At 37.6% G+C, this 26,111-nt stretch overlaps 1 long non-coding RNA gene across 1 annotated transcript; it reads left to right on the top strand.

Annotated features, from left to right (window-relative positions):
- The first annotated feature begins 844 nt into the window (after positions 1 to 844).
- Positions 845 to 21,294, top strand: LOC144220011 (uncharacterized). Its single transcript, XR_013331585.1, has 4 exons — positions 845 to 1,020; positions 18,431 to 18,601; positions 19,603 to 19,719; positions 21,236 to 21,294. It is a non-coding gene; the product is annotated as an uncharacterized LOC144220011 (long non-coding RNA).
- Positions 21,295 to 26,111: the final 4,817 nt, after the last annotated feature.

Genomic DNA, 26,111 nt, shown 5'->3' on the forward strand with positions numbered 1-26,111 from the left:
TTTTTTTTTTTTTTTTGAGAGAGGCTGAGTGTGAGCAGGGGAGAGACAGAGAGAAGGGGAGACACAGAATCCAAAGCAGTCTCCAGGCTGAGCTGTGAGCAGCACAGAGCCTGACAGTACAGAGCTCTAACGCACAAACTGCAAGATGATGACCTGAGCCAAAGTCCGATGCTGAGCTAACAGAGGCACCAGGGGCCCCTTCTTTGTGTTCTCAGGGTCCCTTCTATAGAATGCTACTGGTCAGAGGAGAGGCAGAATAAGGACTTCAGTCTGCACTATCCAAATCTACCCCTCAATATTATACTTTTAATTTTTTGGGTCTCTCAATAAGATTTTGTTTTGGGGGAAAAATGCTTTCGGTTAAAAACGACAATAAAGAGTGAACGTGTTTCATAAAGTGCATGACACAGGGCAACTTCTGAGAGACTTTTCCTACACCTCCTGGGGGAAAGATCAGAATCATGGGAAGGGGACTGTGGAGAATCCTCTCTCTGCAGCCAGGTTTCGAGTTCCGAAGAAGCCCACTCGGGAGAGCAGGGCGACAGCAAAGAACAGGAACATGCTTGTTTTGGGGAATCGCACAACTCAAAGATGATGAGCTGGAGCAGAGAGCACCAAAGAGGTAAAACTCTGCTCCAAAGACAGTTTAGCTCCTTGTTTACATGGAGGGTAAGTGCGCAAGGCACTGAATTTACAACTCCAGAGGACACTGAGATAAGAACACAAAGGAATTCTTAGAAATTACTCAGCAAACAAGGGCTGGAGCTCTGTGGAATGTAGTGGGAATATAAAAGCTACGTGGTTTTCAGTGTTAAGAACAATGGTGTGGTCCCACCCCCCCACACTGAGCATGAATTGGGGTTGTTGAGTGTCATGGATGGGATTCTTTGTTCAACAGGAATTTGTGCCTGCACTGGCCTGGCCAGAGACACACTGAGGATTTTGTGACCTGTTATAAACACAAGCATATACAGGGATATACTATATTTAAAGGAGTATATACTACTCAGGCTCTTGACTGTGAGTAGCTCAGTTTTGTTTTTCTTTAATTATTATTAACTGTTTAAATTTACTTGGAGCCTTGGAATCTTATCTACCTACATGAAATGCTCCTGTGCTGTGAGCATTTCAGTTTATGTTGTTTCTAATCTGCTCCCCTTACTTCTGCCGTGCTTAATTTGGTATATGTAATGATTCACATTGTTTGCACAAGGATGGTAAATAAGGTTGGTAGTTTGAGAGAAGGCAATCAAGTTGTAAAGAAAGGACAATATTAATATTATTCAGTTGCCAAAAAGAAAACCAGGGGACCAAAATGGACTCACTTAGGCCAAGTCACCAAACGGGGGCTTAATACCTAACCTAATTACAGTTTCAACTTCCCCTAGGAATGCAGTCTTAACAGGTCAGCCAGGAGCCAGGAATTTTCTGAACAGCACCAATGAGGAACTCTGTTCTGTGAGGTCTCTCTATCCCTTAAAGGAAGATGAGATAATCTATCTAATAAGACCCATTGCTCTACCACCTAAAGGAATATGACCTTGCCTGGAAGAATCCTTTCTTTTCTCTTGCTGATAACTTTCTTGCCTCACCCTCTTTCCTAGAAAAAGCTTCCATTTTGTACAACTCCTCAGGGCTCCCCTCTCCTTGCTACATGGTATTCTTGAATCGATTACTAAGGCCCATTAGAACTTCCAACTTCCTCAGTTGCGTTTCATTCTTTAACACAGTCTTAATTTTACATGTTGATATTATTTTACTTTTTTCTGTTGTACCTGGTATTGTTTACATGTGGCTCTTTTATTGCTACTTTATGCACTGATATTGCCCTGATTTGGTGATTTGAGTTAAGGAATTTAGGAATTTCAGTGTGACATAGAAACAGGGATATTTGTCACAAGGCTACGTTTCCTACAAAGTTCCATATTGATATCACATAAACCATAAATGCCGCAAATGTTATATAATAAATAAAAATGGTCCAACTTGGGGCACCTGGGTGGCTCAGTCTGTTGAGCATCCAGACTCTTGGTTCCTGCTCAGGTCATGATCCCAGGATCGTGGGATCAAAGCCCAAATCTGGCCCTGTGCTAGGCATGGAGACTCCTTAAGATTCTCTCTTTCTCCCTCTCTGCCTTTCCCTCACCCCCCTGCACACGCTCGCAGTCTCTCCCTTTCTAAAAAAAAATTTTTTTAAAAAGGTCCAAATTATATGCTACAGGCAGTAGAGCAGAATTGCAGCAAGCACTTTGGAAGCCTCCAGGAAGGGCTGTCAAGCCACTCAAAACCAGGCCACAAAAAAATAGCTGAACAAGTCGGGTTCCTCAACTTGGAGAAACTAGACCCACTGAATATAATAGCTGTCTCTAAATATTTGAAGGCTGTCTGGCAGAAAGATGATGGGGCTGCTTAGATGTGGTCTGAGAGGCAGACGGTGATGCAGCTTCCTGAAAACATGGAGCAGAATATCTGTGACACTCTTGTCTCTGCTTCTGGTTCGGAGGAAATACAGCACCCAGGTGTGCAACCCAACCATGGCCGTCACGTGCCTCCCAATAGACAGGACAAATAAAACAGAGAAGTATTGACAGAAAGCCTCTGCTTAGCTAATAAACTGTAATGAGTTTGTAATTTGCTCTTCTGAAAGCCCAGCCCAGGGTGAACGGTAAATCAGGAATGGGGGAAGTTTGTGGGGTAAAGGAGAGGCAAAGTAGATACCGAGTGGCGTCAGATTTGTGTAGAGATTAACGGTCACCAGGTATCAGATTTTTGCAACCCAAAGAGCTAGTGGCAGTCCCAGAGAAAAACCTAGGGAAGAGAACGTGCAGATTTTGTCCCTCTGGCTGGTGCATTCCAGGACATTTATTTTTGCAGCACCTGCAGCGATTTGGTCTACTGTGTACGTGCCCCATGCTTTTCTCTGGGAAAATTGCTACTATAAGAATTGGCTAGGGTTTGGGGGTGTTTGTTTGGTTTTGTCCTTAAAAGGAGTAGTATCCCAGCCCAGTGTCTGGTTATGGAAGCTCCCGTTGCTCATCTATAAAAAGAATCAAGTGGTTAAAAGAATCGAAGAGCTTGGGCTGAGCGTGTGGGTGCCTTAGCAGGTTGAGTATCCAATTCTTTAGCTCAGGTCATGATTTCAAAGTTTGTGAGATAGCACTGATAGTGTGGAGCCTGCTTGAGATTCTCTCTCTCTCTCTCTCTCTCTTTCTCTCTCTCTCCCTCTCCCATTCACACACTCTCTCTTTCTCTCTCTCTCAAATAAATAAATAAACTTTACAAAGAAATAAAATAAAGGGAGATAAAACCAACGATAAATTCAACAAGACTGGCTTTTGCAATGTGAAGATAAAACTGATTTGTAGAGTTAGAAAACAACAAAGAATTGAAGACGTGAAGAACGTGTCACTCCAAAATATAGCATGTGCAGGAGCACAGGACCATGCTGCAGGGTCTGACTGGTGTGAGAGACGTGCTACAGGATGTGTCCCAGAGGTGAAAGGTTGTCATGAGCCAGGGTGCCAGGATTTAAATCCCACTTCTACCACTGCTGGGCTTTGCGACTTGGGAAAACTCTTTGTGCCTTTGTTTCCTCTTCTGTAAAAAGGAGAGATCTATAATAGTACCTACTTCATAAAATGAGGATTCAATGAATTAATTCGTGGAAAGAGTTCATCCCAGTGCCTGACTATAGTAAATGATTATTACTTGAGTATCAATCTGTTGTTATCATCACCATGCTCAAGGGCAAAGACAGAATCAGATTCTTGTTTCCCTGTTAGAAAAATAAGCCTCTTAAATAACAACCTAATTAATTACTCAGTATCCATGATTCTTCACAAATAAAGTTATAGAAGCACATATGTCCAGGAGCACATCGATGCTGCTGCATCGATGATGTTTCCTACTCTTTCCTCCTTTATGTCTCTAAGTAAAACAAGTTTACAACAGACTCACTACTTTGACAATGATTTGAACTTTAACAAACATTTATTAAAATACAAAGCTTCCCAGTAAATCTGTAAGCCTAGATACATTGTGGGCACCCCACTTTCCACACCCCCAAAATTGAAGTATAGCTTTCCTCTTTGTATTTGTCAATACTCTTAGCCATTTCCAGAATCATCTTTGGTTTAGCAATGCTACCTTACTGAATTTCCCTTCAACCCTGTCTTTTTCTTTGAAGCTTACTACTGAACTTCCCTGACTCAGGGCTTCCTGCCTGCACTACTAGACCGTATTCCTACTCATGGTCATAGCGATGGCCGTTCTAAAATGCAGATCTGATCCAGCTTACACTTTCTATTGCCTACAGTTTAAAACCTAAGACCCGGGCAAGGTATTTATGGTTCTTCAAGGTTTCAATTTACCTTTCCAGAACTGCCACTCCCTCCTATGTTTGTTCAGCCTTTTAGGCTGTTGGCTGATTCTTCCCCACCACCTCCTTGTCCCCAACACATAAGAGGACAAGGACCCTTCTGGGCTTTTTGCTCATGCTAGTTGTATTCTATAAATGCCCTTCCTTCTTCCTTTACCCTGAAAACCTCCACCCAGTCTTTAAGGTCCAGCTCAAATGTCACTGCTGCTAAGATTTCTTAGCCTTAAGCTATCTTCCACAAAATCCCTTGGCCTGGCCTTATCTAGCATTTTAACATTTTCATGGCATAAAGGCATAGCTAACTTAAATACAACAATTTAAGCAAATACATGGCTTACTGCACAAATTAGATTTAGGTGCTTTTCAAAATATGAACTCTCTCTCTCTCTCTCTTTTAAAGTTATTGTTTGTTTATTTCTGAGAGAGAGGCAGAGCATGAGCAGGGGTGGGGCAGAGAAAGAGGGAGACATAGAATCCGAAGCAGGTTCCAGGCTGTTATGCATTTTAACCTCAATGACTAGCCCAGTCCTTAGCTCACAATACTTGCTCACATAATAGGTTTACTGAGTGAATGAATAAAACAAATCTTTTACCTACAGTATATTTTTATTTCTCATCAGCATAAACAAATAAAGGCAGAGGTATTCCCTTGCCTTGTTTTCAGTTATCTATTTACTAATTTCTAGCAATCTGTTTATGCATGGGTAAATCCACACTAAAAAGATGAGTCTTTTGGAATGCCAGTGAGCTCACTGGAAAAGAGTGACAACTGCCATTTATTCACTCGGTTGTCTGTTATGTGCCAGGCTCTGGGGATTCAGAGAAAAGAAACACAATATCCTTACTCTCTAAGAGCTTGCATTGTATAAAGAAGAGAAAGAAATAAACAAGTAAACAGAAAAGCAAAGTCATGACCTGAGCCAAAGTCTATTGATAAGGTCAATGAGGACCATACAATGGAGTGATGTGTAACATTGTAACTAATTAGAGATGGGATTAAAACTGCGGTTACTTCCCTGATGAGGTAAGACTGTTGAAAAGGACCCAGCCATGTACAGATATGGAGGTAGAGGGCATAAGAGGGCAAAGTCTAAAGTCAGGAAGCAGGAGAAGAAAGGAAACACACATGGCTGGCACATTATTAGCAAGGGGACTGTACAGCGGACCAAATACTATTCTATCTGGTTTCCATATTTCTAACTAATACCTGATTACATACTTGAAAAAAAGGCCTTTTTTTTTGGAAGGTGGGGAGAAGCAAAGAGAGAAGGGGAGAGAGAATCTTAGGCAGGCTCCATACTCAGCACAAAGCCCGATATGGTGCTCAATCTCATGACCCTGAGATCATGACCTGAGCCAAAATTAAGAGTTGGACACCTAACTGACTGTGCCACCCAGGTGCTCCTGTTACCCACATTTTAATAGCAGGGGAAATAAGTGTCAGGGCAGTGAAATAACTTTCTCAAAGTCTCACATGTTAGACGTGGAAGATACAATTTTTTTTTTTAATGTTTATTTTTTAGAAAAAGATAGAGTGTCAACAGGGAAGGGGCAGAGAGAGAGGGCGACAGAACCTGAAGCAGGCTCCAGGCTCTGAGCTGTCAGCACAGAGCCCAACACGGGGCTCAAACTCACAAACCACGATGTCATGACCTCAGCTGAAGTTGGGTGCTCAACTGACTGAGCCACCCAGGCACCCCACAATTATTCTTAATGAACTGACTGTCTTAAAAGTTCAAGATCAAAAGTCAACCTTAAGGGGCGCCTGGGTGGCTTNTCAACCTTAAGTAAAACCTCTTTAGATTTCACTACCTTTTTACTGTCTTATTACTAAACCACTGTGACCACGATAAGAAGCAACTATGTTAAAAATGCTTAACATATTGTTGATGTCAGAATAAACAACGCCGCCTACCATCAAGGCTAAGTCTATTATATTAAGCTTTCCCTTATTTGCAAGTTAATATATTTAAAAAAAATGTTTATTCATTCAAACTGTGGTAGAAACCAGCATTGTTACAAAGAAATTCTAATAGATAATACTAAAATACTTATTGATATAAATACCAATAAAATTAAAACTCATAGTTAGATGAGGATATAGACTATCTGAACTCTTTTCTAAAGTTTATTTTAATTCATTTAAGAAAAAAATTTTGAATGTTTATTTTTGAGAGAGTGAGAGAGAGAGAGAGAGAGACTGAGCGTGAGCAGGGGAGGAGCAGAGAGAGAGACACAGAATCCGAAGCAGGATCCAGGCTCTGAGCTGTCAGCACACAGCCCTATGCAGGGCATTGAACCTACCAACCATGAGGCCATGACCTGAGCCAAAGTAGGCTGATTAACTGCTTGACTGACTGGACTCCCAGACGCCCCATTTTCTAAAGTTTAACGATAAAATAACAGACAATTTCAATGTTAAAAGGCAACATTTATCTGCTAAGTGTTGTTTCCTATTGATGTTAAAACATTCTTCCCATAGTTGAAGACTGAAATAGCAGATTAAACAAATAAGAAAATGTTGCCATGAAGTAACTAGAGGCACTTCAAAAATAAGATTTAGTGTGTAGTGAATATAATGAACAGATATGCCTGTGTTCTATTAAAAAATAAAATAATGTAGCAGAGGTAACCACCCAAAGGCTAATTAAAAAGTTAATGAAAATCCCAGGCAACTTTCTTCCCTTGGGCCAGAATAAATTTGAGGTGATATGCAATTTAATTACAACCACATTGGAAGAAATTCCTTAAACCAAAGATATCAGCCTATTCAAAATTAGAGAAGTATCTCAATTAATGTATATAGAAAACTTGGCCAGTTGCTTTAAAGAATCAGGCTGCAGAGTTTTAGAATGTATGCCAGGAAACACATCTTCCTCTCCACTTAACAAGTAAGATTCAAGTTTTGAGGAACTGGTCTTTGGAGAGGAGTTGACAGAGGAACACTTTACCTGTCTAGAAAGTACCAGAGGGTCAGGACAGAGATCATAAAGAGGCAGATAAGGATTTGGGACAGTATGTTCCCCAACCATCAGAGAAAGTTATCACCAGGAAATTCCTGAGTCCCAAACATACAGCAGAGATTTATTTTTTCTTTTCTATCCGTTTTTCCTGTCCCAGTGGGAATCCCCTGGTAATAATAAATATCTTAGTTTACATTCAAAAACCTCATTAGAAAGAAGGACCAGACTTACCAGTTTGATTTTGGGAGCAAGGGGGTGGAAGTGATGTTTCCCTGACCTTGTGGGCTCCATCTCACTTAGAAGACATCCAGAGTGCGTTCCTAAAGGGCGCTCGTTATTAACAAGGAAGCAAACAATTTGAAGGGTTTTCTGTACTTGCCTTTGATTGATTAGACTTTAGGAGGCTACAAAAGAATATGACTCAATTAATTTGAGATCTTATTAAGGCACAGATGAAGGAGAACTGGGAGTTTTATTTTGAAACTAAACCCCTGGAGTCTTAATAAAATATGCAGTAATCATTATTTAATGTACTCTATGCCTCTTTGGTCCATCCCAGAAGAGGTGGAAGAGCTTTAAAGAGCATGTAATTTCCATTTTAACCCATGGGTCCTTGTCTCTTGGTCAGTTTGGAAATCGAACCTGAAACAACTACCAAAGAAAGTTTGAATTTACATCTAGGATAAAAACAGGTGTCATAGCTCCTGCTAAATCCAATCAATTAAAGGTGGCTGCCTGGAGTTCTGCAGTTGAGCAGAATGGCAAAGTACTCTGGCTCAGTGCTGAAGAAGCTGGAATGGGTTATTTATGTTTGCAGTAGACTCCGAGAGGACATGTGACAGCGCTTCTGAGCATTTGCAGACTCTGATGAAGACATTCAAGCAACAATGGAGACAGATGATTATTTTAGGGAATTACGATGGAGGAAAAATAAAACTTCCATAGCAAGGGACGCCTAGGTGGCTCAACGGTTAAGCTTCTGACTTCAGCTCAGATCATGATCCTACGGTTCATGGATTCAAGTCCCNCCCGCCCCTCCCCTGCTCATGCTCTCTCTCTTTCAAAAATAAATGCAAACATTAAAAAAACACAAAACGTCCATAGCAAGAAAGGAGAAAATATAAAATGTATATGTGTGTATAATGCCTCAAAAGTCAATAAATTCATTTGTTTATTCGATAAATATTTGCATATTTATTATTAATAAATTATAATATATTACATATAATATAAATATATTTGTATTTAAAATATTTATGTATCAAACATATATAGGTATAAAAGCAATGTTAATTATACATTACATATGACTAGTAAAATAATGAACATTTATTGAACAGACTATTCCAGGTGCTAGAGATAGAGGAAACAAAACAAATTTCCCACTCTCTCATATTCCATGTGAGGCAAAGACCTAACAAAAGCAATTGAATAAATAAATCTATGTCTGAGAATTATAAGGAGTGAGAGTAAAAATGCAGCAAGGAAAGTGAACAGAGATTACTGGGGTGCTATGTCATATGGAATGGTTGAGAGTGGCCTGTGACAGGATCCAGAAAGAAGTGAGGGCAGAGCTGTGCAGATGCGCTGGCTAGCTGGTCCTCCCTCAGGGAGGGGCAAGCACACAAGTACCTTGACTGGTACTGTCCTTGACATGTTTGAAGAACAACAAGGATTTCCGTGGAATTTAGGGAGAGGGGAGGGGATGAGGTGAGAGAGGTCCATGTTGTCAGCTTAAAGCCTGACATGGGGCCCAATCATGAGACTGGGGACCCTGAGATCATGATGTGCGCTGAAATCAAGAGTTGGATGCTCCACTGACTGAGCCACCCAGGCGCCCTCACACCACATCTCCTTTATCCATGCATCCATCATTGGACACTTAGGTTGTTTCTATATCTTGCCTATTGTAAATAATGCTGCAATGACCACGGGAACAACAGATAGCCTTCAAATTAATTTTCATTTTCTTTGGATAAATACCCAGAACTGGAATGGCTAGATCATATGATAGTTTTCTTTTTAGTTTTTTGAGGAACTTCAATACTAGTTTTCCATTGTGGCTGTGCCAATTTACATTCCCACCAATAAAATGTATTTTGAAGGTAAAGCTGATGGAATTTGCTGGTGGGTTAGAGGTGAGACATGAGAGAAAGAGAAGAGTGAAGACAGCCTCTGGTATTAATGGCCTGAGCCATTGGAGAAATAAATTTGTCATGTATTGAAATGGGCAGCATTGGGAGACCAGCAAGTTTTCAGGAAAAAAAATCAATAATTCATGTTTGGGCATATTACATTCTTTTTAACTTTTTAATAAAATTAACTTCACTGAAGTAAAATTCATAAACAAAATGCACCAAGTTAGAGGGTTCTTTTCAATGAGTTTTGACAAATGTATACATTTGTATAGCTACCGATGCAATCAGTAAATAGAATGATTTCCATCACCCCCCAGATTTCCCTTGTACCCTGTCCTAATCCATTCCTTGGCACCACAGGCCCTGAAGAACAGATGATCTGTTTTCTGTCCCTGTGGCTTAGATTTGCCTCCTTCAGTTTTATTTACACGTGGTCATATAGTATGTAATCTTTCAGTTAACTTCTTTTACTCAAAGTAGTGTTTTCTTGGCTTCATACATGTTGTATGTATCAGTGGTTCATTTCTTTTTATAGCTGAGTGTTATTTGCCTTTTTATTATTGAGCTGTAAGAATTCTTACTACATTCTGGTTCTCAATCTTTCATCAAATATATGCATAGCAAGTAATTTCTTCTGATCTGTGGCTTGCCTGTTCTTTTGAAGAGCAGTGTATATTGAAGAGCAGAACTTTTAATTTTGTTAAAGTCTAATTCATCAAAATTCTTGTATGGTTCGTGTTTTGTATTTCCAAGAAGTTTTTGCTTACCTTGTTTGAAAAACTTTCTCCTGTGTTTTTTTTTTTTTGTAGAGTTTTATAGTTTTAATTTTCAGGGTTAGCTCAGTGGTTTATCTCGTTAATTCTTATATACAGTGTGTAGCTGATTTTTTTCCCAAATGGATATACTGTTTTCCCAGTACTAGTTGTTGAAAATAATTTACTTTCCCATTGAATTATGTTGGCGCCTTTTTGAAAATTCAATTGATTGTACTATTTTTGGACTCTCTGTTCTGTTGAATTGATTTATATGTGTATTCTTATGACAGTCCCATACTCTCTTGAGTATTATAGCCTTAGAGTAAGTCTTGCTTTGTCCCTCCAGGTAGTGATAGATAGTAGCTTATTGTTGTTACTAATAATGTCTGGATTTCCTCAGCATGCCTTGGTTGGCTTTTCAACTCTTTTCATCACTTATACTACTATTAGAATGCATTAAATTCCCTTTGTTGTAAATACTTAAAGTGGCTTATGTGTTCCAACTTAAATTTGACTAGTATCAATTCTCCCAAAACTGGTAAGTAAGTACTATAATTATCTACACTTCACAGCTAAGGAAATTGAGGCACAGAGAAATAATTTCCTATGTTTAAAGGACTAGTAGTTGGTGGGGGCAAGTTTCAAAACCAGATAGTTCGGCTCCAGAGCTTGTGACCTTGACAGTCTGCTCAGCTGCTGGTGGACATCGTTCTATACGTGGTATTAAAACATTGAGACTGAGCGAAATCATGCAAAATGGGAATAGCAAGAGAATTGCTCAGAAAAGTGAGCCCAGAAGAACTCCAATGTTTAGAGCCCAGAAAGATGAAGAAGAACTAAGAAAGGAAACAGAAAAGAAACAATGAGTGAAAGAGGAAAATCATGGAGTAACCTACAAGCCAAGTGAAGAAAGTATCTCAAAAAGGTGGGAGTGACCAATTGTGTCAAATGCTGCTGGTAAGTCAAATGAGGTGAGCACTGAGAAATGATCATTGGATCTGGAAACATAGATCACTGATGGTCTTGGTGAGAACAATTGTGGTGGAATTGTAGGGGAGAATTGGCTCTACTGAAAGGGAAGTGGAGACAGTGAGTATACACAACTCTGTGTTTACTGTAGGGGGAAAGGGTGGGAGCTGGGAGTGATGGTAGTAGGGAGAGATGAAGTCAGCCTTGGATGGTCAAGTGGATGATCTAATGAAGAAAATATTGATGACTCAAAAGTGGGGAGAGAATACCACAGAACACAAATGCTGGATGAGGCCCTTGAGGATGGGGACCAGACCCAGTGCCAAGAGGAAGGGTGGGCTGCAGGTAGGAGGAAAAATAACCCCTTCATATTAGCAGGTAAAACAGACAGAGGATGTGGGTACAAGATGGTTTGACAGGCTTTGTGGTGAGAATGCACAGAAGTCCTCTTTTGGTGGCTACTCTTTTCTCAGTGAAGTAAGGCAAGAGAGTTGTAGGAACCTGACAAAAATGGAAGAGGTATGTCAGCTTAGAAAGTGAGAATTAAATAGATCAGCAAGAGAGAGTAGAATTGCCAGGCAGTAGCACCAAGGACCCGTTTGAGGGTAATGATCATAAATTTAAAAAGAGATTCAATCAGTTGGTATTGAATAAGGACCTCTTATTTTTAAAATGCCCACATTCAGGGCACCTAGGTGACTCAGTTGGCTAAGCATACAACTCCTGATTTTGGCTCAGGTCATGATCTCAAGGTTGGTGAGATGGAACCCCACGTCGGGCCCCGCACTGACTATGCAGAACCTGCTTGGGATTCTCTCTCTCCCTCTCTCTCTGCCCCACCCCCCACTGTCTCTTGTGTCTTCTCTCTCAAATAAATAAGCTAAAAAAAAATTAAAATGCCCACTTTCATTCCAGTAACATTGTCGGGAAAAGATAGTAAGCTAGATCTTTGCATTTAAAAATAATTGTCAAAAGAATCTCCATAAAATTGGCTGATTATAGTATTGTATTAAGGATAATTCCCTGATTCTGATCTTATTAGAGTGATTGTGAAAGAGAATTGCTTGTTTTTAGAAAATCCAGAGTGAGGCATTTGGGGGGAAAGGGACATCGTGTCTGCATCTTACTCTCAAGCGGTTCAGAAAAAGAATAATGTGTAAGTATAAAATTAAGTATACACATATATGCACACATATGTGTGTATATACGTGATATATGTTATGTATCTGTGTGTATATACATAGAGAGAGACAGAAAGATAGGGAGAGCAAGAGTAAGGCAGAGAGAGACAGAATAGAGCAAATAGAGCAAATATTAATATTTGGAGGAATCTGGGTAAAAACATCTAATATTTCTTTATAATGTTCTCTTTTTTAAATGTTTAATTTTGAGAGAGAGAGAGTATGAACAGAGGAAAGGCAGAGAGAGAAGGAGGCAGAGAATCTCAAGCAAGCTCTGTGCTGTCAGCACAGAGCCTGATGCGGGGCTTGATCTCATGACTGTGCAATAATGACCTGAGCTGAAATGAAGAGTTGGACACTCACTGGCTGAGTCACTCAGATGCCCTCTCTTTATATTATTCTTGCAACTTCCCTATAAGTTCAAAAATATCTCAGAAAAAAAAAAAGGAGACTGGTCAACAATATTTCACACCTATATTTGAAATTGCTAAAATTTTTAAATTTCATCTTGATTCCTCCATATAGTGCTATAATGTTATGATTTAGAAATTTTAAGTAACTATTTAAAATTTATACTTGAGAGAAAAGTCAAGGTGAGGCTGATGCTAGTTTATTCTGAATCTGTCTCAAAGCAATAGGGAAACCTGTCATTGAGATGTAAATTTCTGTTATGAAGAAAGAACATGGCCCTACTAGGTGTGATGTAGACCCTCTCTATTTGCATTTTCTCTAGGACTGTGCAACATAACAAAGTGCATCAGACCACAAAATTCCATGAACCATTGCTGAAGCCTCTAACTCCCTTTCCACATTGAGAAAAGGCTGTGGATTTGATCTTCATCTCCATCCTGAATGCCTTACTTCACTCTCTCTCTCTCTCTGATTGTCATTGGCCCCTGTCCACACCATCACTCCCCTGCAGACCTGCTCTTACTATTGTTTCTCCCTCCAATCTTTTTTCTACAGAGCAACCAAGGTTATCTATTTAAAGTCAGCCATGTCTAAATACAGCACTGTATGTTAACCACACTGGAACTGAAAAGAAAAAAAAATGTTCATGTCATAAAAAAAAAAAAAAAGTAAAATAAAGTCAGTCACGTCTCAGGGTCTAAAATATTCCAAATCACCTAGAATTTTCTGGGCCTTGCATAGGCCCATATCTCTCCTCTCCATCATTCTGCATGTTCCAACCACACTCAACTTTCTACAGCTCCTGAAATAAGCCATATCTGTTCCAGATCAGTAGTCTTGGAATGTCCTTCTCCTTGATCTCCCTCATCTCAATTTTTTTTTTTTTCAGCAAAGATCTGCGAAGTATCTCTTACATGCTGTAGGCTTTAAGGTTATAATAAGAAAGCAGCGGACATGGCCCTTTCACAGGGCTCACATTCTAATCAGTGACGTAGTAAGGATTTGCAGAGCCTCAAATGAACATAATTTGGCAGGCCCTCTCTGAGACAAAACAAACTACAAATTATGGATATCAAATTAGATATAGTAGTGATTATTTATTAGGAATAAGGGAAAAAATTTCAACCAGTTTCTGGGGATTAGAGGTTCAGGCTCCTTTCTTCTGAGATCTATAAGCAAATTACTAGACATGCCAATATGCTAAGGCATCCCAATGGCAGACTGCCTTCCCCTCTTTACCCTGAATACTCCACAGCTTCCCGAAGTTCCCAGCACTCACACGGGCCCCAGGCGAGACAAGGGCTCTGAAGTTTAACTTCATTGGCTTCATGAGAAATTGGCCTCCAATCTGTGAGCCAGAGAGATAACATACAGTTATACCAAAAAAATATTTTCAGAGAGTGACAAAACTATAAAAATGTAAAAGTAGGCAATGTGATACAAAATGCATGGGCAGCTGGTATTAAATATGGTGGCAGCAAAGACCTTAAACTTGACTCCAGAATATAGATACGAAAGCCACACACCTAGAAAGGTCACAACTTCTTTGTTTTTTTGATGATTTCTATTGCAGCAAATTTTCAGAAGGGACTTCATGGAAGGGTAGCAGAAGGCTATGTTGCACTTACTATTATACAAAACCATTTTATATCTTTAAAAAGATCCATAAATTTAGTTTTAACAGAAAAGAAGGATTTTGCCATGAGATAAATAAAACTAATAAGAAAAAGTAAGACAAGCAACCATAACTTTTATCTTTGAAATGATGGTTCAGATCATCCTGCAGGGTATTTAAGGCCTATCAACTACACAAAGCCCTTTTGGAAATTGTCTTCAAACTCCAGAGTCTCTATTTAAATAGAAGTGCACAGTGTGGTATCTTAGAGAAATGGAGGAAAAGAAGGAAGAGGGAGTTCGATTTTAATAGAAGACAAAGAGCTAGAGATGAAGAGATAGGAAAAGAAAATGGAAAAGCTTAAATCCTCACGTACACGTCTTAAACGCCCAAGACTGAAAGGCTGTGTATCAAGTTACTAAAAGGTGTGGTCATGTAGAGTCAGAGAGGAAAGAAGATTGTCAGTAGCTTCATGCTGTCTCAATCATAGATAAACACTCTAAATGTTTCTAAACTTTTATTGAACCACTTCTTTTCATCTTTTTGAAATTGAATTTTGTCATTTTACAAGAACTCTACTTAGCTCTCAAAAATGATTCCAACAAAAGAGTATTTCAATTCAGGAGTTTAGAGAAATTAGTCAAATGGAATTGGCTGTCTTAATGACCATGCTGGCTTTCATCTTCGCTGAGATAATGTGCACAGACACTCAGGTAACTGAGAGCTTTTCCCAGAGGCTCTTTCAAATCCTCCTGTCAGGTAAGTTCAGAAGAAAGGATACAGACTAGCTACTGAGAACCTCTGTAATGGAATTCCTTCCAACAGCCTGGTCATCTTTTGTGAGAATATGAGAGGTAGGGGTCTGCCTTGTTCCTTTTATTTTGAGATACAGACCTATGGTTAGAAAAAAATAAAAAGGAAAAACCTGTAAACAAAGATATACATGATAAAAAAAAGTGTCTTCCTTCCCATTTCATGAACAGTCCTTCTTTCCAAAGTTAATTAATGGGAATAGTTTCTTTTTTTTTTTTTAATTTTTTTTAACATTTTTTTATTTATTTCTAGGAGAGAGAGAGAGAGAGAGAGAGTGAGCAGGGGAGGGTCAGAGAGAGAGGGAGATACAGACTCTGAAATAGGCTCCAGGCTCTGAGCTGGCAGTCAGCACAGAGCCGGACGCGGGGCTCGAACCCACGAACCGCGAGATCATGACCTAAGCAAAAGTCGGACGCTTAGCTGACTAAGCCACCCAGGCGCCCCTAATGGGAATAGTTTCTTATGAATCCTTCAGGGAGAAGGGGAAAGACACACACACACACACATTTATACACACATGATTAACGTTTTACACGAATTGCATTATATACCAAAAAAGTTAGACTCTTCTCATTTTTCAAGTTGAATAACTGTCACTGAATTGTTTTTCAAAGAAATTGTATATTTTGTTTTCCTACCAGTGGTATATGAATGTATATTTTTCTTCATACCTTCCCCAACATTGAATATCAAGCCTCCTTAACTTTATTAATCTAAGAGGTGAAAAAGATCACCATTTTTTGCTTTTGTTGACTTGAATTATGAGTGAAAGTGATCATCTTTCCAAGGTTTTAGCCATTTATATTTCTTTTTCCATTAGGCATTTATCACCTTTGCCTGTTTTTCTACGTTCATTGTCTTTTACGTGGCCATTCATATAAACCATCTGTAAATTTAGAAAAATCACCATTTGTAAGCTTTGTCTGCTACAAATACTTTTCCAAGATAGCCTTTCTTTTCATTTCCTTCTTGCAAGTATACTTTTTTTTAACCTTTACTTTCATGGCTTTGGTGTTTGGTGTCCTGCTTAGAAAGCTTCCCCATAACAAGATTACATATAAGTTTACCCAACTTTTCTTTTAGTAATTTTATTATTTTATTTTTAAATTTTTCTTGTACCTAGAAACTACTTTGAGATTCATTTTAAGTAAAAGATAAACTTTATTTTTTTCCAAACTGTTAGCAAATTTTTCCAATGCTATCTATGAATCTTTATTTCACCACTAATTTGCCTTCATAATGCTAATTTCCCATAAGTAGGTATACCAATCACCAGATCCTTTATTATGTTTCCTAGGTGTATTTCTTTGGTATACTAAACTCTCTTAGGTATTTTAACTTGGTGACACATTTTATTATCTAGTAGAATAGTTTTCTTTTATTACTTTTCTTTTCCAGAATTGTCCTTCCAATCTTCATATGTTTACTTCCACAAATTTACTATGGTAACATTTTGTCTAATCTCCCTCCAAGTTTTTGATGTTTTAATGAGACTGAATGACTTAAATTAGTAAATTAAGTTAGCATTGGAGTGCCTTGGTGGCTCAGTTGGTTAAGCATCCGACTTCTGCTCAGGTCATGATCTCATGGCTTGTGGGTTCCAGCCGCACATCGGGCTCTGTGTTGACAGCTCAGAGCCTGGAGCCTGCTTCAGATTCTATGTCTCCCTCTCTCTCTGCCCCTCCCCTACTTGCAATGCCCCTCTCTTTCTCTCTCTCAAAAATAAATAAATGTTGAAAAAATAAAAAAAATAAAGTTAGCATTAATTGATCATTTTTCTTACCTACCCATAAATGAAGCATCATTTCCTTTAGCAATTTCAACAGTTTCAATAATGTAGTTATAAAAGTCTTATAAATTAAGTATGTATCTTTTTAGAACAGTTATGAATGGGATCTTTTCTACTTTTTCATCAACATGCTATTGTTTATTGGTAGGAAGGTTCTAACTTTTGTATATTAATTTTGAAACCAGCCATCTTGCTAAAATTAATTTTAATTTTAATTAATTTAATTTAAATTTATTTTAAAATTTATTATAATTGTAAAAGGGTTGTTTTGTGTGTGTTTTTTTAAATTTCCCAGGTAAACAATCATCTTTCTTTGTTTTCCCTTTCCTTATTTCTTTCCAGCATTTATCCTTCTAATTTCTTTCTTTTCTTAAAATTTGTATTCACTATAACTTCTTGAACAATATTAATAAAATTAATAATACTAGGAATCCTTGCTTTTATCCTGGTTTTAATTTGAATGTTTATAGTGTTTCTCTGTTAAGTATTTTGATTATGTTGGGTGTTTTGTCAATATCTTCATTTAAATAGAATAATAACAGTTTTCCTTTTTTAGACCAATATTTTGAATAATTAAATTACTTCATTTTCTAATGTGTAAACATCTTTGCGTTCTTGGGATGAACCTCACCAACCCAAGAAATAGTGTTGCTTAACTAAATACTTGAGGCTATTTACAAAATTTTAAAAGATATTTGTATCAATATTATGAGTGAGACAAACTCATAATTTTAGAGTGGGGTAAGAGGAGCATTTTAATATCATTTTTCTCCTAAACTATTCATGGAAGTTTTCCTTCTTTCACTATTCACTGAAATATTTTTATTTTTATTTTTAAATTTTTATTTAAGTAAGCTCTATGCCCAATGTGGGGCTTGAACTCACAACCCTGAGATCAAGAGTCTCATGCTGTACCACTTTCATGCACCTGGCCCTGAAATACTTTTAAATCAGGTTGTAATTACGCATGAGACTATTTGAACTGATTTTTCAGACTGCACCACTGCTATATTTTGCATATGTTTAGTATGATATTTTGCTTACCGAAAGGTCTCTTTAGGAAAAGTGTAAATTTTCAGGAAGTGTGGTTTGAGGTTTTTAAAATTTAATCAACATTTTAATATGTCTAGGCTCTATGCTAATCTCTTTTTCATTCCTGATCATGACAATTTATCTTCTTTTTTTTTCTTGATCACTTTACCTAAGAGTGCGTTGATTTTGTTGGTCTTTTCAATGAACCAACTTTTAATTTTGTGAATTTTATTTATTGTTTGTTTTCTATTTTGTTGATTTCCAATCTTTATTATTTATTATTTCCTTTATTCTACTGACTTTGGATCCATTTTGCTCTTTTCTTTAGCTTCTTAATGAGGAATGCTAGGCACTGATTTCAGATTTTTTTTTTTTTTTAATTTTAGGGAGAAAGAGCATGCTAGGGAAGGAGAGGGGCAGAGGAAGAGGGAGAGAAAGAATATTAAGCAGGCTCCATGTTCAGCATGAAGCTTGATGCACGGCTCAATCCCACAACCCTGAGATCATGATGTGAGTCAAAATCAAAAGTCAGACACTCAACTGATTGAGCCACTCAGGTATTCCAAGATTTCTTCTTTTCTAATACCAGCGTTTAGTGTTTTCAGTTTCCCTCTTAGCACAGCTTTATCTCATAAATTTGGATATATTGTCTTATAAGTATAATTCAGTCCAAAGTGTTTTCTTATTTTCCTTATTTTCCAGGGTATTCTTTGAGTTTATACCATTTGGGGTTTGCTGATCTTGAATCTATAAATTTATGACTTTCAACAAATTTGAGAAGTTTCAGCCATTTTTTCCTCAGTCGTTTTTTGTGCTGCTATATCTCTTATAGTGACTCTCTGGGATACTCATGTGCTAGACTTTTTGGTATTGTCACATTAGTCCCTGAGACCTGAGGTGGTTTCTTTGCCTTTGTGCTTACATAACAAGGCTTGCATAAAACTTTTTATTAACTCTTTCATCACAGCTTAGTAGAGATCACCTCACTGTAAAATCTGAGGAAATCTGGAATTTCCTGAATAGAGCCTTTCTATCGCTATATTTTTGCAGATTTCTTTGTCCTTGGAGTTCAGTAAATTCTTCAGAACATCTCTTGCTAATGAACACCCTGTATCAGTTTCTGCTTGAACATCATGGGCCTTTTAATCCATAGTTTCAGTTTTTCCTTTTCCTTATAAAAATACTCATTTTCCTATATGAGAATACTTTTTTCTACTCTAGTGTTTAGTATGTCTTATTTGAGGATATTAAAGATCTTTATGTGAGATTGACTTTTGTTCTGCACATTTATTACCTGCCCTCTAGCTGCTTTCATCTTTGTTGCTTTTATATCAAATCACTGTGATTATCCTAAACCTTTCCTCCACTTCTGAAACTCTGTCTTTGACATGTCTATTCTAATCCTTACTAATTCTAATTTATTCTTTACTTCTGTATTAAGCATCCTCTTTGTTTCCTTAGCCCTGAAATCTCCCATTTCATCTTTCTGCTACTTCACTATTTTACTTTGTAACTCTTTTTTTTAACCCAAATAATGTTCTTCCTAATTCTTTTGCAGTCAGATCTCTCATGGTGTGCAGAGTGGGTTGCATTGTGTACTCCCAAAATTCATGTCCATCCAGAACCTCAGAATATGACCATATTTGGAAATAGGGTGTTTGAAGATATAATTAAGGTGAGAATTGAGATGAGGTAATGCTGGATTAGAGGGTGCCCTGAATCCCATGCGACTGCCTTTATTCAAGACAGAAAAAAAACAAAGAGACACAGGGGAAGAGACCATGTAAAGACGGATGCAGCAGTTGGAGTAGTAGTTCTATGAGCTAAGGAATGCCCAGGGTTGCTGGCAACCAACCACCAGCAGCCAGGTGAGAAATATGGGAGGGCTTCTCCCTCAAACCAACCCTTCTGACATTCGATTTTGAACTCCTGGCCTCATGAACTGTGAAAGAATAAATGTTTTTTAAAGATACCTGTTTATAGTCATTTGTTATGGCCGTGCTAGTCAGCTACTAAAAATACCAGTTTTGGTACTGGAAAGTAATAGGCTGCAGTACCAAATATCTAAAAATGTGGAAGTGGCTTTGGAATTGGGAAATGAGTAGATGCTGGAAGAATTTTCATGGAAAAAGTCTAGATGCCTTGAAGAGTGGGTTGGGAGAAATATGAATGGTAAAGGCAAATCAGCTGAGGGCTCAGATGGAAGTGAGGAGCGTGGTAGACAGGACGCCCAGCATTTTAGGAAACACGTCTATCATTATGAGCAGAATATTGGTAGAAATATGAACCTCCAAGGTGCTTCTGGTGAGGTCTCAGGAGGAAACGAGGGATACCTCATTGTCAAATGGAACAAAGATGATTCTTGTCATGAAGTGCCAGAAGCTTTGGCTGAGTTGTGTTCTATAGCTTGGTGAAAGGCAGAAATTATAAATGATGAACTTGGATATTTAGCTAAGGATATTTCCAAGCAAAGTGGGATAGGTTCAACCTGGTTTCTCCTTGCTGAAGCTGATAGTAAAATGTGAAAGGAAAGAGATGAATTTAGAAAGCAGCTATTCTGCAAAAAGGCACCAAAATTTGATGATTTGGAAAAAATTATCAGCCTAATGTAGATAGCATGCTCTAGAGGTAGGATCAAGGATTTTGACAACCTTTTGCTTAATAGATTAAGTATGTAACTCATCAACCAGCCAACCATCCCAACCAAAGCTGGGAAAGATCTGCAGAGGACTTTCTTATAAGATGGCCTAGACTGCTGTGAATTACTTGGGAGACTAAAAAGCCTTCTGAGAATGCTATACGAGCAGAAACACTACCAGCCTGGACTAAAAAGAGAGAGAGATGGGACAAAATGAAGACTGTCACACTTCTGAGATTCTACAAGGGAAAAAAAACCTGATAAACTTCTTGGCTGCAAATAAGGGCTAACCTTATTACAGAGCTACAGATGCAAAGGCAGAGGCCAGAGAGGGTAAGGCCACTGCTTCAGGCCCAGAGGACAGAGTATCAAACCTTAGATGATAAGATAATTCCAAGTCTTGCATCTAATGGAATTTTTGCTGCTGGGTTTTAGACTTGCTTGAGACTTGCTTTATACCTCCCAATTTCTCCCTTGGGAATGCTAATGTTTATCTTATGCCTGACCTACCATTATATTTTGAGAGCAGATAGCTTGTTTTCTTGTTTCACAGATCCACAGATAGAAAAGATGGCCAAGGATTGCCAGCAATCACCAGAAGCTCTCCTCCAGGACTGTGAGAGAATAAATTTCTGTTGTTTCAAGTTTCCTAGTTTGTGGTAATTTGTTATGGCGGCCATAGGACATGAATGCAGTGTGAAATTTACTTTTATTTCTTTGGCATATTTTTCCCATATGATATATTTCATCTATTGGAAATTTTTTATACTAATTCCTTTTTTCAATAATTTTTTATTATAGTGATTTTATGTAGCTTTCATGTGATTTCTTTTTGCTTTCATTGTTATTCATTTGAAAAAATTATTTTTGCCAAAACCTTCTTTCGGTCCTAAATAATTTGGGTATATTCCTCTTGTCTTCCATATAGTTTTGGTATGAATACTGTCATCTCCTTAATTATGCATGGATAGGAAGAATTAAGTCCAGCTATGACAAATCACAGACAGATGATCTTGCCTATGTGCTCTCTCATATTATTGTTCCAAATTCACTATACATGAGAATGATCAAAAGACTTCAATGAATATCTTTTGGCCAATAAACATGGCTAAAATGAATGAGTTGGCAAGGATCTAAAATAAACAGAAATCTCCTAAATTGTTAATATAAACCAGTTCAACCATGTTGAAAAATTGTTTGGCAATATCCATCTATTAAACCTGAATCATATGTATACTCCATGACCCAGCAATTCAACTTTTAGATATATAACCAACATGAGTATCATATTCATGCCTTCACCAAATATATTCATATAGTCCCTAAAAGACATATAAAATATGCTCATAGCACTTCCAAACTGGAAACTGTTCAACTATCTCAACTATAAAATGGGGAAAAATGTGATATCCTCACACAATGAAATTCCATAGAGTAATAAGAATGAATAAACAGAAACTACACACAACATTGAGCAAAAAAGAGAGACTCTGTTATGGACTAAATGTGTCCACTCAAAATTCATAAATTGAAGCCTTAACCCTCATTGTGACTGCATTTGGGTCTTAGGAGACAATGAAGATTAAAGAGGTTATTAAGTGTGGGGCCACAATCTGATAGCATTAGTGCCCTTCTACGAAAACACACCAGAGAACTTGCTTTCCCTCTGCCATGTGAAGGCACAGCAAGAAGACAACCGTCTGCAAACCAGGAGGGAGTTCTTCTCTCAGGAAACTGAATTGGCTGGAAACTTGATCTAGGACTCCCAGCCTCCAGAAATGAGAAAGTACATTTCTATTGTTTAGCCATTAAGTCTTGGTATTTTTTTTCCCCCTGACAGCCCAAACAGACTAATACAAAATCTACTGCATGAATTCTCCATTTCTATAAAGTTAAAAAACTAATCTACGGGATTAGAAGTTTGAATAATGGATACTTCTGGGACAAATAGGGAATGCCTAGTAATGGGTCCAGGGGGACCTAAGAGGCACTAGCAAAGTTCCACTTTTTGGCACAACTGCATGGGTTTCTTAACTTTGTGACAATTCACTGAGATGTATTCTGGTGATTTTTGCATCTTTCTACATGTATGATATACAAAAAGTATAATAAAAAATGGTTTGTCTTGTTTAATAAAAAGAGAGTTCAGGGCTGTAGTTCACTCCTTGTAATCAGGCCATAGATTTGAGGGTTTTGTTTTTTGTTGCTTTATTTATTTATTAAGAATTTTTTAAATGTAGCTACTCTTAGGATGTAGCTCATTCTTCTCCATTCAACAATGTCAAAGAATCCCAGATCTTCAATTCCCTTACCATATTTTGTCAGCGGTAATTCAGTCTCCTCCCACTCAGTTATTTTTTGTTTTTAACTATAAGACATTGGTTTGTAGAAAATAAAATTGATAGGCTTTCACCTGCAGTTCTCCAAGTGCCTGTTCCTTAAGATTGATTTTATTTTCTCATTCAGCATTCTTTACACTAGATCCCTAAACTGTTGTAAAAGACCAGTTAGGGGGGCCTGGGTGGCTCAGTTAAGCATCAGACTCTCAATTTTGGCTCAGATCATGATCTCATGGTTTGTGAGTTCGAGCCCTCCATTAGGCTTCACACTGACAGCATGGAGCCCTCTTGAGATTCTTTCTCTCTCTCTGCCCTTCCTATGTCTCCCCCAAATAAATAAATAAACTTAAAAAATAAAATAAAAGACCAATTAATTTGGCTGATTATTATAATTTTTCAGACTTCTCTACTCAGCTCACCTCTCAGTAGGTGAGCCCTAGTGGACTTGCCTGCCTGTGGTGCATTGATACATAGCTGTTTATATTTCATACTCTCAAAGGATTTGACAGTTCTCTCCAAGTTGACATCTTTATTCACTCTTTTTTCTTCAAACTGTAATGATTGTGTGAGAGGGGAAGGAAAGAATGAAGAGGTTAAAATCAATGATATGTTTTAGAATATAATTCATCTTTCCCCCAGAGGCTTACAGTATGGATGAGAGAAGAAATCTTCACAATACTTCTACATTCTACCTTTCTTTCCCTGGCTTGGTTATATATCTATAACTTTTTTTGACTCCTGCTGCCACACTAAAATTTTCTTTCATGCATGTTTGCAATTGCTGTTTTAAACTTATTTTTAATTTTTTAATTTTTAGAGGAGGGGTCTATCATANTTTTTTTTTTACCCTCTTCCTCTGGAAAGCCCATGGCAAACTTCCTTAACAACAGAGGACACCAGCTTACTTAGCTATCATATATTCTAAGATGTATTAATAGAAAGTTGACTTAAAAAAACTGTATAAATCCCTATTAATAATAATAATAATACATGTGTACAGTTAAGCTAAAATTGTCAAAATTTTAAATAAAGACTCCTGATCATAATTGACCCCAAGCATTAGGCAGCAGAATTCTATCATTTCAGACCCAAGAAAGAGGAAGAGCATCCCCTCTCCTCGGAGCATGTTTAACCACTGCATTTATTCTTCTTGAAGACAAGAAGACTGTCCTACGCCCACTGCCAACACCCTACACAATGTCCAGTCCTAAATAAATATTTGTGAAAAAATAAATTAACTAATTAATGAAAATGTAGTAATAACAATACAGTATGTTCATGTTAGAAAAAGAGAAAGAGAGACACCTGAGTGGCTCAGCCGGTTAAGTGTCCAACTTCAGGCTCAGGTCATGATCTTATGGTTCATGCATTTGAGCCTTATGTCAGGCTCTGTGCTGAAAGCTTGCTCAGAGCCTGTACTCTTTGGATTCTGTGTTTTCCTTGCTCTCTGTCCCTCCCCAACTCACTCTCTGTCTCTCTCTCAAAAATAAATAAACATTAATGGCCAACTAATCTTTGACAAAGCAAGAAAGAGTATCCAATGGAAAAATACAGTCTCTTTACAAATGGTCCTGGGAAAACTGGATAGCAGTATATAAAAGAATAAAACTAGACCACTTTCTTACACCATACACAAAAATAAACTCAAAATGGATAAAAGACCTACATGTAAGACAGGAAACCATCAAAGCCCTAGAGGAGAAAACAGGCAACAACCTCTTTGACCTCAGCCGCAGCAATTTCTTGCTCAACACATCTCCAAAGGCAAGGGAATTAAAAGCAAAAGAAAACTATTGGGTTCTCATTAAGATAAAAAGCCTCTGCACTGCAAAGGAAACAACCAACAAAACTAAAAGGCAACCAACTGAATTGGAAAAGATATTTGCAAATGAAATATCGGATAAGAGGTTAGTATCCAAAATCTATAAAGAACTTACCAAACTCAATACCCAAAAAAACAAATAATCCAGTGAAGAAATGGTCAGAAGATATGAAGAGACCCTTCTCCAAAGAAGACATCCAGATGGCTAACAGACACACGAAAAGATGCTTAACATCACTCATCATCAGGGAAATACAAATCAAAACCACACTGAGATACCACCTCACACTGGTAAGAGTAGTTAAAATTAACAACTCAGGAAACTAAAGATGCTGGCAAGGATGTGGAGAAAGAGAAACCCTCTTGCACTATTGGTGGGCATGCAAACTGGTACAGCCACTCTGGAAAAGGGTGTGGAGGTTCCTCAAAAAATTAAAAATAGAACTACCCTACATCCAGCAATAGCACTACTTGGAGTTTATCCAAAGGATACAGGAGCACTGATCCATAGAGGAACATGTATCCCAATGTTTATAGCAGCACTTTCAACAATAGCCAAATTATGGAAAGAGTCTAAATGCCAATCAACTGATGAATGGATAAAGATGTCATTTATCTATACAATGGAATACTTCTTGGCAATGAGAAAGAATGAAATTATGCCATTTGCAGCAATGTGGAGGGAATTGGAAGGTATTATGCTGAGTGAAATAAGTCAGTTAGAGAAAGATAGATATCATATGTTTTTACTCATATGTGGATCTTGAGAAACTTAACAGAAGACCATGGGGGATGGGAAGAGAGAAAAAATAGTTAGAGCGGAAGGGAGGCAAACCATAAGAGACTCTTAAATACAGAGAACAAACTGAAAGTGGATGGGGAAGTGAGGGAGAAGGGAAAATGGGTGATGAGCATTGAGGAGGGCACTTGTTGGGATGAGCACTAGGTGCTGTATGTAAACGATGAATCACAGGAATCTACCCCAAAAACCAAGAGCACACTTTACACACTGTATATTGAACAATTTGACAATAAATTATATTTATTTATAAATTATGTATTTATAAATAAATTATTGTTTATTATATTTATTCATTTATTATATTTATTTATTACAATTATATTTGAATAATTATTATATCTTATTATAAATAATATTTTAATATAATTTATATTATATATTTATATATAAATTATATATTTATATTGAATAAAATTTATTTTAAATAAATAAACAAACAAACAAACAAACAAATAAATAAAACAGA

The sequence above is a fragment of the Crocuta crocuta genome, unplaced genomic scaffold (genome assembly GCF_008692635.1).
Source record: "Crocuta crocuta isolate KB4526 unplaced genomic scaffold, BGI_CrCroc_1.0 scaffold19, whole genome shotgun sequence".
NCBI classification, from domain to species: domain Eukaryota; kingdom Metazoa; phylum Chordata; class Mammalia; order Carnivora; family Hyaenidae; genus Crocuta; species Crocuta crocuta.